The sequence below is a fragment of the Lontra canadensis genome, unplaced genomic scaffold (genome assembly GCF_010015895.1).
Source record: "Lontra canadensis isolate GAN:19392208 unplaced genomic scaffold, GSC_riverotter_1.0 scaffold7, whole genome shotgun sequence".
Taxonomy (NCBI): Eukaryota; Metazoa; Chordata; class Mammalia; order Carnivora; family Mustelidae; genus Lontra; species Lontra canadensis.
In genome coordinates, this window is record NW_022631001.1 from 22,974,117 (window position 1) to 22,994,021 (window position 19,905).

At 37.1% G+C, this 19,905-nt stretch overlaps 1 protein-coding gene and 1 pseudogene across 2 annotated transcripts in view; one reads left to right on the forward strand and one right to left on the reverse strand.

Annotated features, from left to right (window-relative positions):
* Positions 1-19,905, reverse strand: part of UVRAG (UV radiation resistance associated) — a 292,228-nt gene that overhangs the window by 77,611 nt on the left and 194,712 nt on the right. The gene's annotated exons all lie outside the window — the stretch shown is intronic.
* Positions 15,857-16,290, forward strand: LOC116865043 (annotated as a pseudogene).

The window sequence follows — 19,905 nt, forward strand, 5'->3', positions numbered from 1 at the left end:
ATAGGAAGGATAAAGAAAATGAAAAAAGCCTGGATGGACACGGTTTATCCATCTGACAAATTTCCACTGAACTCACACTGTGCCAGCTATAGTGCTAGTGGCAGAGACAGGAGGGTGCGCACACACAGACAATGAAGCCTGGAGTCCAGTGGAGTACACGGGCATTGCTCATATAATCACTAACAAATATATAATTTATAAATTAAGTACTCAGAAGGAAAGAGCACTATTCCAGAAAAGAAGCAGACAAAAACTAAGAGTCAGGGAAGACTTGTGAAAGAAAGTGACACTCCAGCTGAGATCTCAAAGATGGGTAAAAGCTAAGGGAAGGAATGTTCCAATTAGAGAAAGCAGCATATGTAAAGGCCCCATGTCAGGAAGGAGCATGGTGCTTCAAGGATTGGAAGGAAGGCCGGTATATTGGACTGAGGCAAGTTGCGCTCAGAAATAAAGCTGAAGCTGGATAGGAGGGAAAATTGGCAGGGCCCCCTACCCTCTAGATATGCCTAGATTATGGTCTGATTCTTTTCCTAAGAGAAACAAGAAACCATGGGAAGACTTTAAATAAAGGTGTAACTTGCTCAGAATTCTACTTGATACCTTCCTTTTTAAATGAACACTTTCTCTTTGAACTTTCCTGATGATGACAGATTTGCATTTTGAAGAAATTATGGCTGATTACAGTGGAAAATGGTTTGGAGGTGAGACCAGCTTGTTATACACATCTAGGGCAGAGATCATGGTTGCCTGGACTAAGGTAGTGATATTAGAAATGGTAAAAATAAGACTAATTTAGAAGGCTTTTAGGAAATAAAATCATAAAGATTCCTATCTGGTTGGAAGTGAAGAGTGATGGAGAGGGCGGGATCATGGGTAACTTTTTTTTTTTTTAAGATTTTATTTATTTATTTCACAGAGAGAGATCACAAGTAGGCAGAGAGGCAGGCAGAGAGAGAGAGAGAGGAGGAAGCGGGTTCTCTGCGGAGCAGAGAGCCCGATGCGGGACTCGATCCCAGGACCCTGAGATCATGACCTGAGCCAAAGGCAGAGGCTTCACCCACTGAGCCACCCAGGCGCCCCATGGGTAACTCTTAATGTTTGTTCTGCTGAACCAGACAGGAGCTTGATCAAATGGCAGAACAACCTGAACAGAGAAATGTAATAGAACTGCAGAGCACTACTGGGAGCCCAGAAGTGGTTATTAATCGCGAGTTTATAATGATGCTATTGTGTGACTTTCTCTAGACATCTCCTTGGACGCAGCAAGTACAGAGAAAATGGACAGCAGGGCGGTAAAGATGACAAAAAGCTACAAGGGGCAAGGCGAAGGTGTTACTAAAATAATGGACCATAACATCTAAACTGGAAAAAAGGGGCCAAGGTCTAAAGGCCACCAAGAGGAGCAATGAACAAGTGGCTAAAGGAACGAGCAGAAGGAGAGAAAATACTCAGAGAGCGAGAATCAAGATTTTGGGTGTGAACTGAAATGATGACGTGACCCATAAGATTAAGTGAAGACAATGAAATGAAAGAGGTCATTGGTAACAAAGATCAAGAAAATGAGAGGCCAGGGTGCTGGATGAATCATCCATTTGGGTGTTAATTTCACCCATAATAGCAAGACCTTGAATAAAGAGAAAGAGTATTTCTCTTTCCCAAGGTCTCTGCTTTCTCTGTTTCTCAGTTGCCAAAATATGTGAGTAATGGCATTATAACTGGGAGATTGGTAGGGGAAAGGGTGTATAGTTGAAGAATATATTCTCAAAAGAGAATGGTTCTTGTAGGTTTGCTTTACCAACAGAGGAGTGAGAATCTAGAAAAAGCAACGAGGAGCAAGAACACCCTAACCTCACCTCCTAAATCTGAATACCCAGCATTTTAAAAAAATGAGTAACTACCAATGAGAAGGTTATAGGAAAAGAAGGGTCCTCAGGGAAAATTCAGGCTCAGTTAGGCTGAACTCTGATAAGAATCTGAAGATATAGGAGGGTTTGTTGATTATACAGATGCACTTTCAGAGGATCCAGCTGAAGAGCTTGAGTCTGGATCAGGGTCAAGGACGCAGAGGGCATTTTGAAGATGATGGAGATGACAATACACGATTTTTTAAAAAATGTATGTTCAAATGTCAATTTATTATTTTTTCTTTTCTATCTTATTTTAAAATTTTTGTGATAATAAAATATTTTGAAATGTTTCGGTAGGAAGTTGAGGTATTCTCATTGGACAGTTTCTGTCTTCTCTGTAAAATCAGAAATGAGGCAATTTATCAAGCATGAAAGGGAAAATTAAGGATGGGAAAAAAGAAGAGAAGTTCTGATATAGTCACACAGCAGGAGAACTAGTTATCTAGGAGGTATGGATCCAGCGGAGATGGAGGAGTCTAAATATACAGCGCCAGCAGTCTTTCCAGCTGTTACTGTTGTTCCAGGAGCTAAGTGGACTGGAGGTAAGAATGATGGGATGGGGCGTTTAGGATACTGACAGAGAGAAGCTATGAGGAAGAAGCTACTACAATAGAAGAATGACAGTGGCCTACTAGGGGCAGGATGACGGCTCAAGTCTCTAAGGGGGTACATTAGTGAGTTTTTAAATGATCCTAACATACATCAAAAACCAACAAATCTAAACAATGTCAATGATAAAATATTTCTCCCAGAAAAAAATATTTTGTGGGTCTAATTTCTAAACACTTAGAAATTGCAGTAATTGTTTAATTTCTATATATATATATATATATATATATATATATATATATATGCTTCAAATCAGGGTTTTTTTTTTTTCATTACCCCCCAATAAAAATTCTATCTATATGGAAGTTAGTTCAGAGAGCTCCCAGTTATACAGTCAGCTGAACGAAGTGGACAAGGCTATATACTTCCATCTCAAGTGTTGGTTTTGAAATTTGAATGGTTTAGAATGCTCTGGAATGCTCTGGGCACCGTTTGTGTGTCTCCAAACTGTTCCATGCTACATATTCCTGTGTTGAAACCGTAAATTCAAAGTAAACAATGATGGTAGTGTGTAATTTCTTCTCTGAGTTTTTTTCTGGTGTAGAGTTTTAGATAAGATTATTCAGATACAAAAGTACTGCAGTTGGCCTTAAACAAGATATGGTGACATACAAGCCTTTAAAATTGTTCCTTGAAGATGGACACACTGAAACTGTGTTCAATAAAAGAGTAAACATATACACATTTTCTCAAAGAAAATTTTCTGCCTTTTTTTTTTTGCCATTATTTGTTTCATTTCATGATCATTAGTGGACACAATTTTATCATATAGAGAAAACAGTATTAAAAATTACCCACTCCAAGGACACCTGGGTGGCTCAGTCTGTTGAGCATCTGACTGTTGATTTCGCTCAGGTCATGATCTCAGGGTTGTGAGATCCAGCCCAACATTAGGCTCCTCGCTCAGTGCGGAGTCTGCTTCTCTCTCTTTCTCGCTTCTCTCTCTCTCCCCTTGTTACTTTTCCCCTGCCCCTGGCCCACACTCTTTCTCTCTCTCTCTCAAATAAATAAATCTTAAAAGGTGATCCAGGGGGAAACTGGAAGGGGAGGTGAACCATGAGAGACTATGGAAACAATCTGAGGGGTTTGAAGCAGCGGGGGGGCGGGAGGCTGGGGGAACCAGGTGGTGGGTATTGGAGAGGGCACAGATTGCATGGAGCACTGGGTGTGGTGCAAAAACAAGGAATACTGTTATGCTGAAAAAAAAAAAATTAAAAAAAAAAAAAAAAAGGTGATCCACTCCAAGTGTCAAAAACACTAGGTACATGCCCCTGAGAAATGATTTTAAATTGACACCAGGAAACACAGCAGATATTACTTGCTCTAGACCCAGATATATGGGAGGTGTGAGACAAGAAACAGTCTCCCATTAAGACGGCTTTAGGGTAAGTGATACTTTTAGGAGAGAGCCACTTAATTTACTTACATCAAGCAGTTGTATGCTCCGTGGTATATCTTAGTTGTTTACACAATAATATAGTAAAAGGGTTGAAAAGCTTGTCTATATTATAATCACTGAAGAAGGGTTTTAGAAAACACAGAGGAAAGATCTAGGGAGGAAGTAAGGACAGTGATAATAGATTAGAGGAGAAGCAGCAAACAATAACTAACAATGTAGAAATAATCCATGGGCAGAGGGTGACAAAAGTCCTCACAGGAGAATAAGAAGAGTGATTTTTTTTCTTCTCCATCTTCCTCTATGGGAAGAAAAGGGAGAGAGATTGTAGAACAGAAGATCTTACAGGCCAATAAATGAGATTACACTCCATACGACAGGTAATAAGATGCCATCACAAGTTTTTAAAGGAGAAATCATGTAATGAAAAGATTTACATCAGATTATTTTCCTTGCCAATATTAAATATAGTTCTTTAGAGCTGTACTAAAAAGAGAATGGAATTTCAGGGAAATAGAATTCCAAATAATTTCAGTAAGAAGGTTAAAAATAATCCCCATTTTTTAACTTGGTAAGCTGCAGGGTTGTGGAAATTGTTAAAGAACTCAATATCAATTTCCTTGAAGAAACCTTCCAGTTTTTCCACACCCTTTTGCTAACTGTTGAAAAATAGTCTACAGGCAAATTTCAGTGAACAGGACAAAATTAAAGGATGGAAACCATGTCTTTTTTAATAGTCAGTTTTGTAAAATAAAAATTCTGCCAAGAAAATCAAAATCACATTCCACAACATTAACAGCCATCTTCTATTTGCCTGGGTTTAACAGCACCTGTTTCCCACAAAATCTGCAAAAGACCCCCACAAAATCCTACAATTAAACATGCAAGGTGCATAAACCTACCATACTTGGTAATGCCAGAAAATTTTTCCATCTGGAACAGGAATTCGGAAAAAAGACCATTCACCATTTAAACTTTCTAAAGACAACTTCCCGTAGGGTGCATATAATATAGGTTTGTTCAAACATATCAGTGCACCTAATGGCACAGTCTCTGTAAACTGCTTCTTTATCAGTGCTAGGAAGATAATAGGGACTCAATGTTGTATAACAAAATAATGTATTTAATTATAGTACCTATTTAGGAGTGGGAGAAGGAGGATGAGAAAAATAGAAGGGGGATATAAGGCTTTTAAGTTATGAAAGTCAGAGTTATAAAAGTCTGGCTTTGAAGTCAGGCATAGGCTCAGATTCCAGCTTTGCTATTTACTTATAGTGTTAACTTAGGCATAGTGCTCTAACCTGTTTCCAAATCTCTACAATGGGTTTAATAATACCAATCTTTCAGGACTGCTGTAAGAACTGAATTACAAAAAAAAAAAATCTAAGAGCCAGCACAGTTACTAGGATACGGTAGGCATTCAATTATTATTACTACTATGCTTTATTTCCTGGCCTCACCTCTCCCACACCTATCTCTACATGCCACAATGGGAGATACCATAGTTTACTCACTTTGTTGCCTCCTGAAATCACACAGTATTCTTATGCACCTGGTACTTCTTATCCCATATTTTAGTTGTTTACACAGAAGTTCTATTTTCTCTATTACACTATAAATTCCTTGAGAACGTAAGTGTTAAGCTCAGAGCCTTACCCACCATAGGTATTCAACAAATATCTGCAACAAATGAATAAAGACTAAATTTAAAAAATACTGAAGAGCAAGTATCTGATGATATACAGCCCTGTAAACTTAAAAAAAAATAAAGATTTTAAGACTGAGAAATATTTTCATCTTTCTTTCTTAACCTTAATATAATACACCTAGACAGTCAACTCCCATTTTTAGAAAGTGTTCCAAACTCTGCTCAAAAGAAAAATTTGTGGGCAGGGGGAGGAAATTTCAATTTACAGAATGGTGTTTACCGTGGATTAGTAGGAAGCAGTGCCTTCCAGCACTAGAGTAAGACAGCCAGTAAGTATAGTGACACAACAGCAATACCGATGCTGATGTTGGGACTCTGTCCTACATCAGCAATACAACGTGACTGTCCTTTAGGCACTACAGAGGTGCCCACCATCACACAGTCTTTCTTAATACTCAACAGCCACCAATCCTACTCTACTCCAAGTCACCCCTGTCCTGAGTCTGGATTAGTTCTGTCCTCACAGAACCCTGTACCCTAACACAGTACCCTTTACGTTATACTGTAATTGATTACTTATTCCTTTGAATCTAAGAATGAAAAACGTGAGGCTAAGTCTTAATACTGTACCCCAGTTTCTAGAGTACAGCATCTGGAATATATTTACTTGTGAGATGGACGGAGGAGTGAATGAATAGATGGATGGTAGAGCCACAATTCTGACCCATGCCTGTTTGATTCCTAATCCTGTGCTTTCAATTCTACGCCACTGTCCCCATCTAGTAATAAACGCATTTTGTGAGTCTGTGTTATTTTGTAAACTTCATTTACTCAAGATTTCTGTAAAAATTCATGGGACTTCCTTCTTCATCTCAAACGTCAGATGTTCATGAAGCAAATAATTTCCAAATTCATCAACTGCCTGGGTAAGCTGGCATCTTGAAAACCACCAAATCTAGCTTTTATATGACAACATTTCGGGTTTACAGCTAAGTTGAAAAGGTGAGATTGTTAACACCAATATCTATAGATCTCATTAAAATCCAAAATGTAACTTCTAAAGTCCTAGTAACAACATTACCTATATGTATTACTATGGGGATTTATACATAAAGAAGAGTGGTTAAAAAACATGGAAATAAACCCATAAGGTTTTGAAATATCCACTTAATTTCATTACATTGATTTTTCAATCATTGTGTACATAAATTTCTTAACTACTTTAGTTTTAAAGGTTAATTTTAGATCATTTATCATGAAGCCTAAAAACGTCTATGTGCTTTCTAGATGTCAAAGCTCAAAATTACATATATAAGTTAACTAAAGTAAGTTTTCTAAAATGAATACGCTGTCTAGGAATTCCATATATTTAGAATATATTTGAGAAAGACATATTTCAATTCTGAAATTGCAAAAGGAATCACTTCAACTCATCATTTCACCCAATTTCAGAGCACAGAAAGATAATTTAGTGGCTCTTAAAAGTCTTTCTGTTTAAGTGAAGATTCCACAGGAGGAGAAAACTCCAAGGATCATTGACCTGACAGCAACCAATGCTAACATCTAGGTTGTCATAATCAATCTGCTTTAATTATCAACAAGTTTTCTCCATTTCTGCCCAGTCATTTAGAGCTGACCTCTGACAAGTACTTACAAGTCATCGAAATCTCATTTTATTTTATAGCCTCATATTTGTTATTGGGCTAATCTTTACCTGTTCTACATCACACAACAGCTTAAATATTTGAATGGCCCAGCAATAAATTTCCATGGTCCCCCTGGGTCAGTCAGATGTTAGCTGTTAAGTAAAGCTAAAAGGATCTATGCTTCATAAATTTCCTTCAGGGTCCACATTTGCTCTTACAGGCTAGGCTTTCAAGCCCAAACATCTTTATAGCTATGTGCAGTGATTTATTAACTCCTCCTTGTTTTTATCCAAAAAGATCAATCACATATGTATCAATAAGCTGGTGTGCTGGTGACTGCTTTTTATTGTACATATAACCACCTGCCTTTAATACAAACTTGAGTCTAAAGCTTTTGTAAGCGCTTGCCGGATTTAACTACCTTCACCTGTTTCTAATTTGGTATAAAACATATGGTTTAACTCTGCTATTTAGTTCTAAGTCAGCCTTTCCTCTTATGGACCCAACAATATAAAACAAACCCAGAGCACAAAAAGCTAAATTTGGTGGATGTTACGCACACACACACACACACACACACACACTTCCCCAATTACTTCTGAAGAGCACTTCTGACAAATAACAGGAATAAAATATTTTGCAGTTATGAAATTATTACATTTCTTTGCAAACAATTAGATATGTCCCCTATTACTCTCGAGGGTTCTAAGAATTATGCCCAAACTACAAAAGTGACTGTTTTATCTTGGGACCTCAAAAAAGGTAACAGCCATATCTGGCTGCCTGTGAGGTCAGGGAAGAGCATTCCTATCTTTACATTCAGGAATCTACATCCAGCCAGATGAAAGCAAGATTTTCTTTTCCCTTCCCTTATCCTGTAAATTAGACCAAAAGTTGGAGAGGCGGGGCGCCAGCAGAGAGAGAGAACCACCACCTAACCCAGCATGGTAAAGTCAATACTAAAATTAAGAGTGTCTGGGTGATAGGGCAGGGAGGAGTAAATCCTCAGGAAAAAATGACTAATAGAAATGTCTAGGAAAGGCAGAGAAGTCAACACAGCCTCCCACAGCTCTACCAGACTTCTTTCCTACACACATTTACTTTTCCAGTCATGGTGGGACCTGACAACACTGGCCACAGCTGGCATTTAATCTCCCATTCAAATTCCTCTCATCCTTTGAGGCCCAGTGCAAAAAACCTCTATCTACTCTACTTTTCCCAACTCCCCAGTCAGAACTGATGGTGCTTCCATAAGTTTTATTAGTATTTATGCATCATTTGGGAGCTTTCACATATTTACATGTCTCTCTCTTGTACAATAATCTAACAGGCACTGAATAAATGTTCACTGAATTGTATTAAATTGGTTTACAAAGAAAAAGATTTTGTATAAATGAAGCACATGGAAATTAATGTCATTTTTATTAAAATAATATTTATACACAGTTTAAAAAGTCAAATTTCTCTACAAACCTGATAGTAAAAACATCAGTTTGCATGCTTATTAGCTAACACCTTAACTCTACCTCAATTCCTAGATCCCAGAGCCAATTATTCTCAACACTTTAAGCTGCCTTTTCCCCTTGGTATTTACCCTACATATATCTAATTAATATCCTATATTCCTGTTTCTTAATTCTACAGTTTAAAAAATAATCTACTGACAACCTGCTGGGGAAGATGAGGATTTAGCTCTCTTACATGCTGCTTCCCCACCTAGTCTCAAAACACCCACATTTCCCCTTCCTCCCATTTTCTCAACAGGGTCAACACTACGACTTTTGGTTAAATCAGTTTAAATCAATACGTAACATTACAGCATCAAAAGCACATAATTACTATTTTGAGCTAAGCTACATAGTATACAATATTTACATCTTCCTTCTTTTAAGTTGGTTCTTCCTGGAGTTAATAACTATCGTTCATTTGCTAAATTTATCGATGTATACCTCTCACTAATTCAGCCCCTGACTCCCTGAAAGCCATGAAAATTCCCTCTTGATACAGTTAAATAATCAGATACTCTCTCTGTTTCAACTCCTTCTTCAAGTCAGTCCACCTGCTCGCTAGGCCAATTGAAAAGCTGACCTACAAATTCCCTTCACCATCAGCCTGAGATCCCTTCTTTTTCTTAAATGATGTTTTCACTTGCTTTATTCCCTTGTATTAACAGAACACATCTTCCAGGAGCTCCCTAGAAAAGGTGCAGAGGTAGGTTTTTTAAGGGACTTCCATGTCTGTAAGTCTTTTCTCTAGTCTTACATTTGATTGGTCTGACAGATAGATAAATGTAGGTTATAGGAATGACTCCCGGTACGTCAAGGGCATGCCCCACTGTTTTGTAGTTTTCAGTGTCGCCGTTGAGCAGTCAGACACTATAACTCCTATTCCTTTGTATGTATTTATCCCCCTTTGTAAGCTTTCAGGATCTTCACTTTACCTCCAGCATTTTGAAATATCACAGTTCTCAGCACTCGGTGGGCTCTTGCAATCTGAAATCAAGTCTTTCAATTATTGGATTTTTTCTCACATTCTTTCTTGGATGATTTCCCACACTGTTTTCTCTGTTCCTTTTCTGTACACACCTCTCTAGCCTCCTTGTGCTCAGAAGAAACAGATTTCTCAGTCTCTTGTGGAGGATGGAACATGTGAACATGAGGAAAGAGTGCTCATTTTCCTGAGGGTTGAATAAGACACTCGAACAACCATCTTGGTATGATGAGGGCCACAACCTAGGGATGGCAGACAGAGAGCTTCACGGAGCCTGAATTTTCTGAAGCTTTTATGGAACTGCCATTCCAGTCCTGGATTACTGATCGGATTTTTATGTGCAATAATAAAATTTTATCTGTTTAAGTCATTGTTAATTTGAGGTTTCCATTACATGCAGACAAACCCCAAACTGACACTCTTTCCCCAGACTAAAGCTTGGAGAGCGACTTGACCAAGATTAGAGTGAGAAGGAGGAGAGCTAACTCAGGTCTTACACCAAGATTGTACATACATACCTCACTTGCCTGTGCTTTTGCATTATTGAGCTTCCCAGATACCACCAGCCTCCCCTCTCCCCAGACTGAAGGTTTGTGGCAATGCTGTGTTAAGCAAGTCTGCTGTTACCATTTTCCCAATAGCATTTGCTCACTTTGTGTCTCTGTGTCACATTTTGGTAATTCTTAACAGTATTTCAAACCTTTTCATTCTTACTATATTTGTTAGGGTGATGTGTGATCAGTGATTACAAATTGCAGAACACTCAGATGATGGTTAGCATTTTTATCAATGAAGTTTTTAAATTAATACATCTTTTAAGACATAGTGCTACTGCACAGTTAATAGACTACAGTAGTGTTTACACAATAATTCCAAAAAAATTCATTTCAGTTGCTTTATTATGCTATTTGCTTTGTTGCGGTGGCCTGGAACTGAACTGACAATCTCTGAGGTATGCCTAAACTTTCAACTGCAATTGGCTTTCTTTAAGTTATTACATTCTAGAACCAGATACACATACATGTCATAATTTAAGAATTGGGTACAATTACTATACCAGAAAAAATAATAGAATTCAGGTGTCAGAGTTCTGATCCCTCTCCCACCAGAGGTAAGAATAAAATTTGTTTTATGAATTTTACTGAGCCAAATGATGGGGACAGACATGTTTTTTAAAATCATGCAAAATATGATTATAAAGGTTTGTCACCAAGTTTGAATATAATGTTGGAAATGATCTAATTTAAAATGTGGACTTTAAATAAATAAAAATAAAATGTGTAGACATATAGCAAGTTACCCTACAGAACACTGAAGACGTGTACCAACATATTAAGATACTCCTTACAGGGGCACCTGGATGGCTCAGTGGGTTAAAGCCTCTGCCTTCAGCTCAGGTCATGATCCCAGGGTCCTGGGATCAAGTCCCACATCGGGCTCTCTGCTCAGAAGGGAGACTGCTTCTCCATCTCTCTCTGCCTGCCTCTCTGCTTACTTGTGATCTGTCTGTCAAATAAATTAAAAAAAAAAAAATCTTTAAAGAAAAAAAAAAAAAGATACTCCTTATAAAAACTTAAAAAAAAAAAAAGTGATTTCAAATACAAGGCCCAAGCTGAATGTCGCTTACACACAGTAAAAGCCCAGTAAATATTTATTAAATGAGTACCAATTGGTTCTTGATTCATTTGCTAAAAAATATTTCCCAGCTGTTCCTCAATCTACAGTAACCATTCCCACATCTTTGTTCCTGATGTTTATATCTATCACCTTCTCTTTTTATTTTTAAAGATTTTTTTAAAAAGATTTTATTTGTTTATTTGAGAGACACAGAGAGAAGAGAGAGAGAGAGAGAGAAGTCAACTCTACACTGAGCACAGAACTGGATGTGGGGCTTGATCTCATGACCTGAGCTGAAATGAAAAGTCTGATGCTTAATTAACTCAGCCACCCAGATGCCCCTATTTTTAAAGATTTTTAAAAAAGATTTATTTATTTCAGAGAGAGAGCGTGTGTGTGGGTTGGGGGTGGATGGGGGAGAGAGTGAGGGTAAGCAGACTCCCTGCTGAAAGGAACCCAATGCAGGGCTCCATCTCCAGACCCTGAGATCATGACCTGAGCCAACATCAAGAATTGGATGTTTAACCAACTGAGCCACCCCACCCAGGAGCCCTAAGATTTTTTAAAATTAGAGCATAACAAGCAAATAACTATATATCTACAACCTAGGCCTGACAATTGATATTACTTTTGTATTTTTTAGTTAAAATAAAAAACATTGCAAATAAAAACATTGCAAATAAAGTAAGCCTCCATTGTTCCCTACCACAACTACTTCCCCATTTTTTACCACAGTTAGGATGCTTTCAACTTTAAGTGACAGAAAACTCAAATCAACTGGTTTAAATAAGAAGAATGGAGACTAGTTCCAAAACTAGCTAACTCAGGAACTTGAGGACTTTATCCGGGACTCAGGTTTTCCCATCTTTCTATCCTGCCATCCTTAGAAAGTTGGTTTAGACCCATTCATGGTTATAAAATGGTTGCTACACATTCAGGTCTCATTTCTGGAGACAACATCTAGTAGACGATGATGGACTTGTCTCCCAGGCCATTGGTCACATATCACATATATATATTATACATAAATTTTTCATTAAAGTACAACATACAGATAAGTTCAAAACCACTGAATTTTCACAGAATTAATGCTCCCGTGAAACCAGTTCTGAGATCAAGAAATAGAATATTATCAACATCCTAGCCATGTCTGTCTTAGTGCATAAAACCACTCCCAGAAACACCCCTTCAAACTGGCCAGAATTGTGACAGATTTTATGTCAGAACCAATCACTGGTGAGTGGAATGGGAATACCACGGTTGGCAAAGAGCCAGTCATGGTTTAGTCTCTGGCGCCCACCTTTCATATAGCAAATGGAGAGAAAGAGTAACAAAATTGAGCTTTGCTCATAAACAGGAAGCCCAGAATGGCTGTGGGCAGACAAGCAACTATGTCTGCCACAGCATCTCCCACAAGTCACTAGCTTTATAAATTTGGTCAACACCTGTGTATATCACTTTTTACACTTTCAAAATTCAATGTCTATATAAGTAATAATGAGCCATGCATATCGTTCTGCAGCTTTCCCTCTCAATATTGTTTTTGGAGAACTATTTTTCCCAGTATCTATATATATACCTAATGCATTCCTTTGAAGTCCTAATTAGCATTCCATCTTACATATATTCCAAATTTGATCCCTCCCATTACTGATGAGCGATGTAGGCAGTTTTAATTTTTTCTACTTACTCAGTACACATAATGATAAATTTATTATATTATTATCTTCATATGCCCTCCTATGAGCAAGTTTCTCTAGTATGTATGGTACAGTCTCTAAGTATGTCCCCATTTTACTTGACTCTGCCAAAACGTTGCTGCTGTTGACGCTAAAGAACAATGTGTGGCCTTGGAAGTAAACTTCTTGACCCACCTGTGACTCAGTCTACACCTAATGTAAGGGAGGTAATAACATTTATCTCATACTGCTTTTGTGATGGCTGTGACAAATGCTGTAAGACACATACAATAGCAGTACCTGAAACACAGTGAAAGTTACTATAATTTTCTGAGTGATTACTATTGTCTATTGTTCTTATCAATCTTTATATTCCTAGAATAAAGTATAGGGCCTATTCATATTTGCTGTGGGTTTTTACTGTGTTCACTCGGCTAAGCTGGAACTGTTTCCCAGAATACCACTGTCCGTATGGATCCAGGCTAGAGCTGAACAAAAGGAAAATCTGCAAGCGGTTTGGAAGACAGAAGTGGAGCAGCGGCCATTACACTCTGAGGTTAGCAGTGGTCAGACACAGAAAGAGGCAGACACAAGGCTGCCCACAGAGTCCATCTGGTCTTTGTCCTCCTGTTCTGCATCTAGCTTTTGTTCCCAACTGCTGGCCTTGCTGACAAATCGTGACTCCAAGCCCACTACCAGATGCAGGGGCAACCGTCTTCCACAGATGTCTCCACCTGCTGTCCTTGGGGGTTCCACTGAGCAGCTGGACAGATCCTGCTTCCCACTTCCTGGCCCGAGTAGCCCACCTGCACTGAACTTCTCAAGGGCCAGTCAGTGACTTTTCTCTAATCCTCCAACTCCCCCTTTCGGAATCTTTTTCAGCTTCTCTCACAATTGTGTAATATCTTAGTCCTAGAAATAAATCCCTTATACCACTCAGTGATTCTGCTGTCCTGACTGAAATCTGACTGATGTAACATCCTTTCACAATTTTTCAACTGAGCTATTTCTTTTTAACTATTGAACCAAAATGTTCTTTATATAGTCTAGATTGATTCCTTCCTTCCTTCCTTTCTTCTGTTTGCTATCTTGGTGCTAAACTTTTCACTCACCAATTTATAAATGGAAACTTTTTATTGAATCCTGATTTTCTGGGGTTCTCCCATGATTTTCTGGACAAAAGCCTCAATCCTCCCCCTCCCCAATTTGAGTATCCCATTCATTTTTAGATAAACTAATTTCTGATGTACTTCCTTATAAGTGCTGCTCAATCCTCCTAGGGTTACAGTAATGTATATGATCTTCTCTTAAAATTAAAAAAAATTAATATTAATTTTTAATTCCAGCATAATTACCATACAGTGTTAGTTTTAGGTGTACAATATGATTCTACAATTCTGTACATTACTCAGTGCTCATCACAGTAAGCGTACTCCTTAATCTCCACCACCTATTTCACCCATCCCTGTACCTTACAATCTCTTTCTTTTTTTTTTTAATTTTTATTTTTTTATAAACATATAATGTATTTTTAGCCCCAGAGGTACAGGTCTGTGAATAGCCAGGTTTACACACTTCACAGCACTCACCACAGCACATTACTCCCCCACCATGTCCATAACTCCACCACCCTCTCCCGACCCCCTGACCCCCAGCAACCCTCAGTTTGTTCTGCGAGATACAATCTCCTTCTTAATGCCAAATAACTTCCACCAATCCCTGTTTGCCTACTGATTGTTATGGTTTTCTCAGTATTTCCATTTTAAACCTAATCCATGTAATATATTTCTGGCATTGTCATTTGCAAAAACTTTTGGTTAGCCATCATGAGACCAAACTTTTCTATTTGATTATTGGCAGATAGTATCTGATAATAGCATATGGGAGAAAACAGACTTATGATACACTGTTAAGAGATTATTTAAAATTCAAAAACAATTTTAAAGGAAAATATTCCAGAGCTATAACAAATCAGAGCAGCGTAAGACACAGTTACACCGAGCATGTATGTATGTACATCCATTTATTTGGATCTTTTATGTGCTTTATCATTTTTATGTGTTCTGTTTTTATTGATAAAGATTTTTCACACTTTTTACTAAATATATAACTAGGTCATTATATTGTGTTCATTTTCTATTGGGTTATTGCTGGTGTATAGAATCTATTTGATTTTCATTTTGATCTTACACCCAACAAATGTGCTAGGTTTTCTAATAGTTTGCAGATTTGCTCACATTTTCTACTAACATTCCTTTCTACAGACGACAATTTTGTGCCTTTATTTCAAATACTTGTACCTCATCTCTTTTTTCCATATAATTAGACAGATCAAGACCTCAGGCACAATGTTCTGTTATAAAGATAGTAACTGGCATCTTTATCTGCTTTCTGACTTTAATGGGAATAATAGTCTCACCATTACGCATAGACCTTGCTATAGATTTGACAACCATTCTTTAGCATTTTGAGAAAATTCTTTTCTGTTTCTAGTTTACCAAGAGTTTTAATAACTCCTAGTACACTTTGAGGACATTTGAGACTTTACCATCATGTACCACATTTATTTTACATATATTGACTCATTTACTCCACACAGATACCCCTTGAAGTGGGTACTACTATTATTATCTCCATGCTACAGACAATAAAGCATAGGGAAATCAAGTAATGCGTCTAAGGTCACATGATTTAATCATTTTGATTACTACTTAAAAAAATACAACAAATTTATTAGCTTAAACCAACACCATTTATTAGCTCATAGTTTCTGGAGGTCAGAAGACAAGGTGCAGTCTGGGCAATTTGTATCTGTTGGTGGTGGCTGCGTTGCTGTCTGTTGGAGGAGTGGAAATTGATGGCTATAGCCTTGGGGCTGGGATGAACCGCACTCTCGGTGGAGGCCGGGGAGCCAAGCCAGAGCCATGGCAAGTACAGTGGTAGCAGTTGGACTGACCATTGCTGCTGCAGGATTTGCAGGCCGTTATGTTTTGCAAGCCATGAAACATATGGAGCCTCAAGTAAAACAAGTTTTTCAGAGTCTACCAAAATCTGCCTTCAGTGGTGGCTATTATAGAAGTGGGTTTGAACCCAAAATGACAAAATGAGAAGCAGCATTAATACTAGGCGTAAGTCCTACTGCCAATAAAGGAAAAATAAGAGATGCTCATCGACGAATTATGTTTTTAAATCACCCAGACAAGGAAGGATCTCCTTATATAGCAGCCAAAATCAATGAAGCTAAAGATTTACTAGAAGGTCAAGCTAAAAAATGAAGTAAATGTGTGATGAATTTTAAGTTCTTGTCAGTTTATGTATATGAGTGAGTGTTAGCTTTTTATAATAAAATGCCTCAAAGCTACAAATTTTAAAAATGATTTAGTACAAACTAAAAAAAAAAAAAAAAGAAGACCAGGTGCAGTGTGGATGAGTTCTCTGCTCAAGGTCTAACAAGTGTGAAATCAAGATGCTGGCCAGTCTGGGGAAGAAGTTATAAAGAGCAGATACCAGGACAGTGGAAATCTTGAGTTGTTTCAATTTCTGTCTGCCACATATAATAAATAAGAATCTGAATGCAAACTCATGCCACCTAGTTCCACAGCTATGCTCCTAATCAAAACCTATACTACTTTTCTAAGTATGTACTAAATTTACTGAATGCTTTTTCTGCATTTATTGAAATAACCATATGATATTTCTGTTAATCTGTTAATGAGTGAATCATGTGGAAGGCTTTTTCAATGTTGATACATTATTCACAAATTCTCTCAAGTGTGTCCAGTCTACTATTTATGAGTTTTTTTTGTTTTGTTTTTAAGAAAGAGATTTTTCCTTTTCAATATGACTTTCTAAAAAAATCAACTTTTTTTGAGCCACAGTTGCCTACTTCTGTTTCATAAGCCCCTCATTTATGGATGCTATTTCCTCCTTTATCTTTGAAAATCCTGAATATATTCAAAAGCCTTTTTTTCCCCCAAAGGTATACATTCTATTTTTCTGGCTTCTTTCCCTCCTGAGTCCTTGAATTTCCCCTCTGGATTTTCTATTCCCAGGATATTTTGTAAAAGATTAGAATGGGAAAAAAGTCAACTGAAGAAGCCATAAACAATTTAACCTTCAGTAAGTATAATCTTCCTAGATGGATAGTAGATTGGGCAGTCCTTAAGAGTATTTATGGTGAACCTTATTTTTAGTATTTTCTAGGAGTTAAAATGTTTGGAACACAATAGAGAAAAGAGGATACTTTACTCAAAAGATATTTGGTGAACATAATGATTCTAGGAATCCTTGTTTTTAAAAAAATATTATCTGATATTGCTCTATGTCTAAACATGTGTATACTCAGGCATGGCCATGTGTGAAACTCGTGACAATAAATCATGGTATTTCTAAATTAATATTTGTAACTTTTTATTTAATTAGCTAAGGTTTGAGCAGATAAACACTATTTAATGTCCCTCTGAATGAATCTTGTCAAACAAATAGGTCCCTGATACTAGCATATTTTTGCTTAGAATAAGCACTGGGTCATTTAAGCATAATGTTATTTTCACTTGAAAAGTCAAAAAACTAAAACAGATATCCTGAGCAAAGTCATTTTTAAGTTGGTCCCAAAACTATAAAGTACTTTCCAGTCAATAATCAGTCCTTTACTTTTTTTTTTTTTTTTAAAGAGAGAACTTGAGCATAGCATTTTTTTTTTAAGATTTTATTTATTTATTTTGACAGAGATCACAAGCAGGCAGAGAGGCAGGCAGAGAGAGAGAGGTGGAAGCAGGCTCCCTGCTGAGCAGAGAGCCCGATGTGGGGCTCGATCCCAGGACCCTGGGACCATGACCCAAGCCAAACGCAGAGGCCTTAACCCACTGAGCCACCCAGGCACCCCAGTCCTTTACTTTTAACAACAAAATGGCTGTGGAGGAAAAACCACCTCAACCAGTCATAGCTCTTTCTTTGCTCAGACTGAAACTGCCTTCCTAATTAATCCTACAGTGTGTTCACAAGGGCATGCCCTATAAAGAAATAAGTGATACTGAATAAACGCCATGAAACAAGGTAGTTTTTGTTATTTCTTGAAATAAATAATAAGTTTAGATAATATGCTCACTTTCTTACTCTGTATCTGTTCTATAAAACCATCTAGCATAAAGTCTATTCTTATGCCAGACACTCAGTACTTTTGTGGGATTGACTGTAAACTAATTATTTATTTTAAAGAGAAAAAAAGATTTTTATAATTGTTGATGCTGGTCATACTGTATTCCAAAGACTTAGAACACTGTCTGCCACACACTACACACTTACTAAACATCTGATGAATAAATAGGTGAGTGGGTTCATTTGCACACTTAGAATTCTGATACCATAAGGCTTGATTTTGAACTTGCACTTAATAGTACAAAACTGAGTTAAGTGTTTATTCCAAATTGCATACTAAAAAGACAGGTAGGCTTCCCCCAAATGACACAAAATGGGAAGGGGAACGTCTTACAATTGAATGTGACCACCTATAACCTCTTAGAATGGAATACTACCTATCATTTCCCCCTGAAAATTAGAGGGAAAATAACAGGCTATTCACTAAACTGCTTTTCAACTAAAGAATCTCCCACTTTGTGATTTAAGCAGAGACCACAATTAATATAGAAACCAGAAAATAATAAAATAAATTCTGTCTCTTGTTCAGAACAGTATTTAGCAAATTCAATATTGGGAGGCCACTTCTAAAAAGTTATTCCTCTAGTAAGTCATTTTTTTAAGCTGGAATGACAAAATTTGCTACCGCTCACTCAAAAACAAATATTTCCTGTATGATATCTTACAACATAAGTTGTCTCAATAAATTCATGCGTCATCTACACACTTAAAAGAGTTTTAGTACAGGTGTCAATCAAACTCCAAGAGACCTGCCACTTCTCATTAGCTTACCAACCTTATATTTATACAAATTAAAATAATAAAATGCTTCAGTTGCTTATTGGTGTGTTTAATTAACTTAGTGCAGTAAATTTCTATAACTTACTACAGTTAACACTTCTAGGATTTCATCACTAGACTCTCCACACCATAAACCTGGGAGCCATCATTTACATTAATGAGAGTAACAAACGAGCAGCATGGGAAAAATTAATTCTTTTCTAAGTCTTTTAAAAAGGTTTCCAATAATATAAATGAGTAGCACTCAAAATTCTAGGCATTATTAACATCAATATTTGCTCTAAAGGAAATAGGGAGAACTACAGCTGTAAATTTAAAACCAATCAAGAACTGGTATATAGAAACGATATGAATTATGAGAAAAAGTAACCACCCACATCAACCCAGTGTTAGTAATGAGAAAGAAAGAAGAAGCTGTATGTTAAGAAACATGTATTCCAGGCTAAAGGAAGTAGTTGTAAAAGAAAAGAATGTTTTATAGTAATAGAGATTCTGAAAGGAACAGTACAAAAGGATAGACACACTTTAAGAAAGTTAAATGCTAGCTATATAATTGTGAATAAGTTTAATACAGAACAGAGGTAACTAAGAGATAATCTACTTAATTATCTAGCATAATAGAGATACAATAAACATTTGTAGACCACATACATATAAAAACTACTCAGGAATCTAGTATACAACCAAGAGTGAGGTTGTTGGGAAAGGTTTATACAGTTGGAGCTCTACTATCACATTATCCTCTATAATAGATAAACTAACTGAAATTTTCACAAAGGATGAGAGCTCCTTTTTCTCTAAATGTTCACCAAATTAGGTACTAAAACAGACATTCTATTTTTGCCAGGTTGCATCTCTTCTGGTGTGAATTTGAATTTTCCTGAGCTGAGTATCTTTTCTTATGTTATTGGATATTTAGTGCTTGTTCTTCTAGAATAGCTTCTTTACACACTAGATCCATATTCCTGTTGGGCTG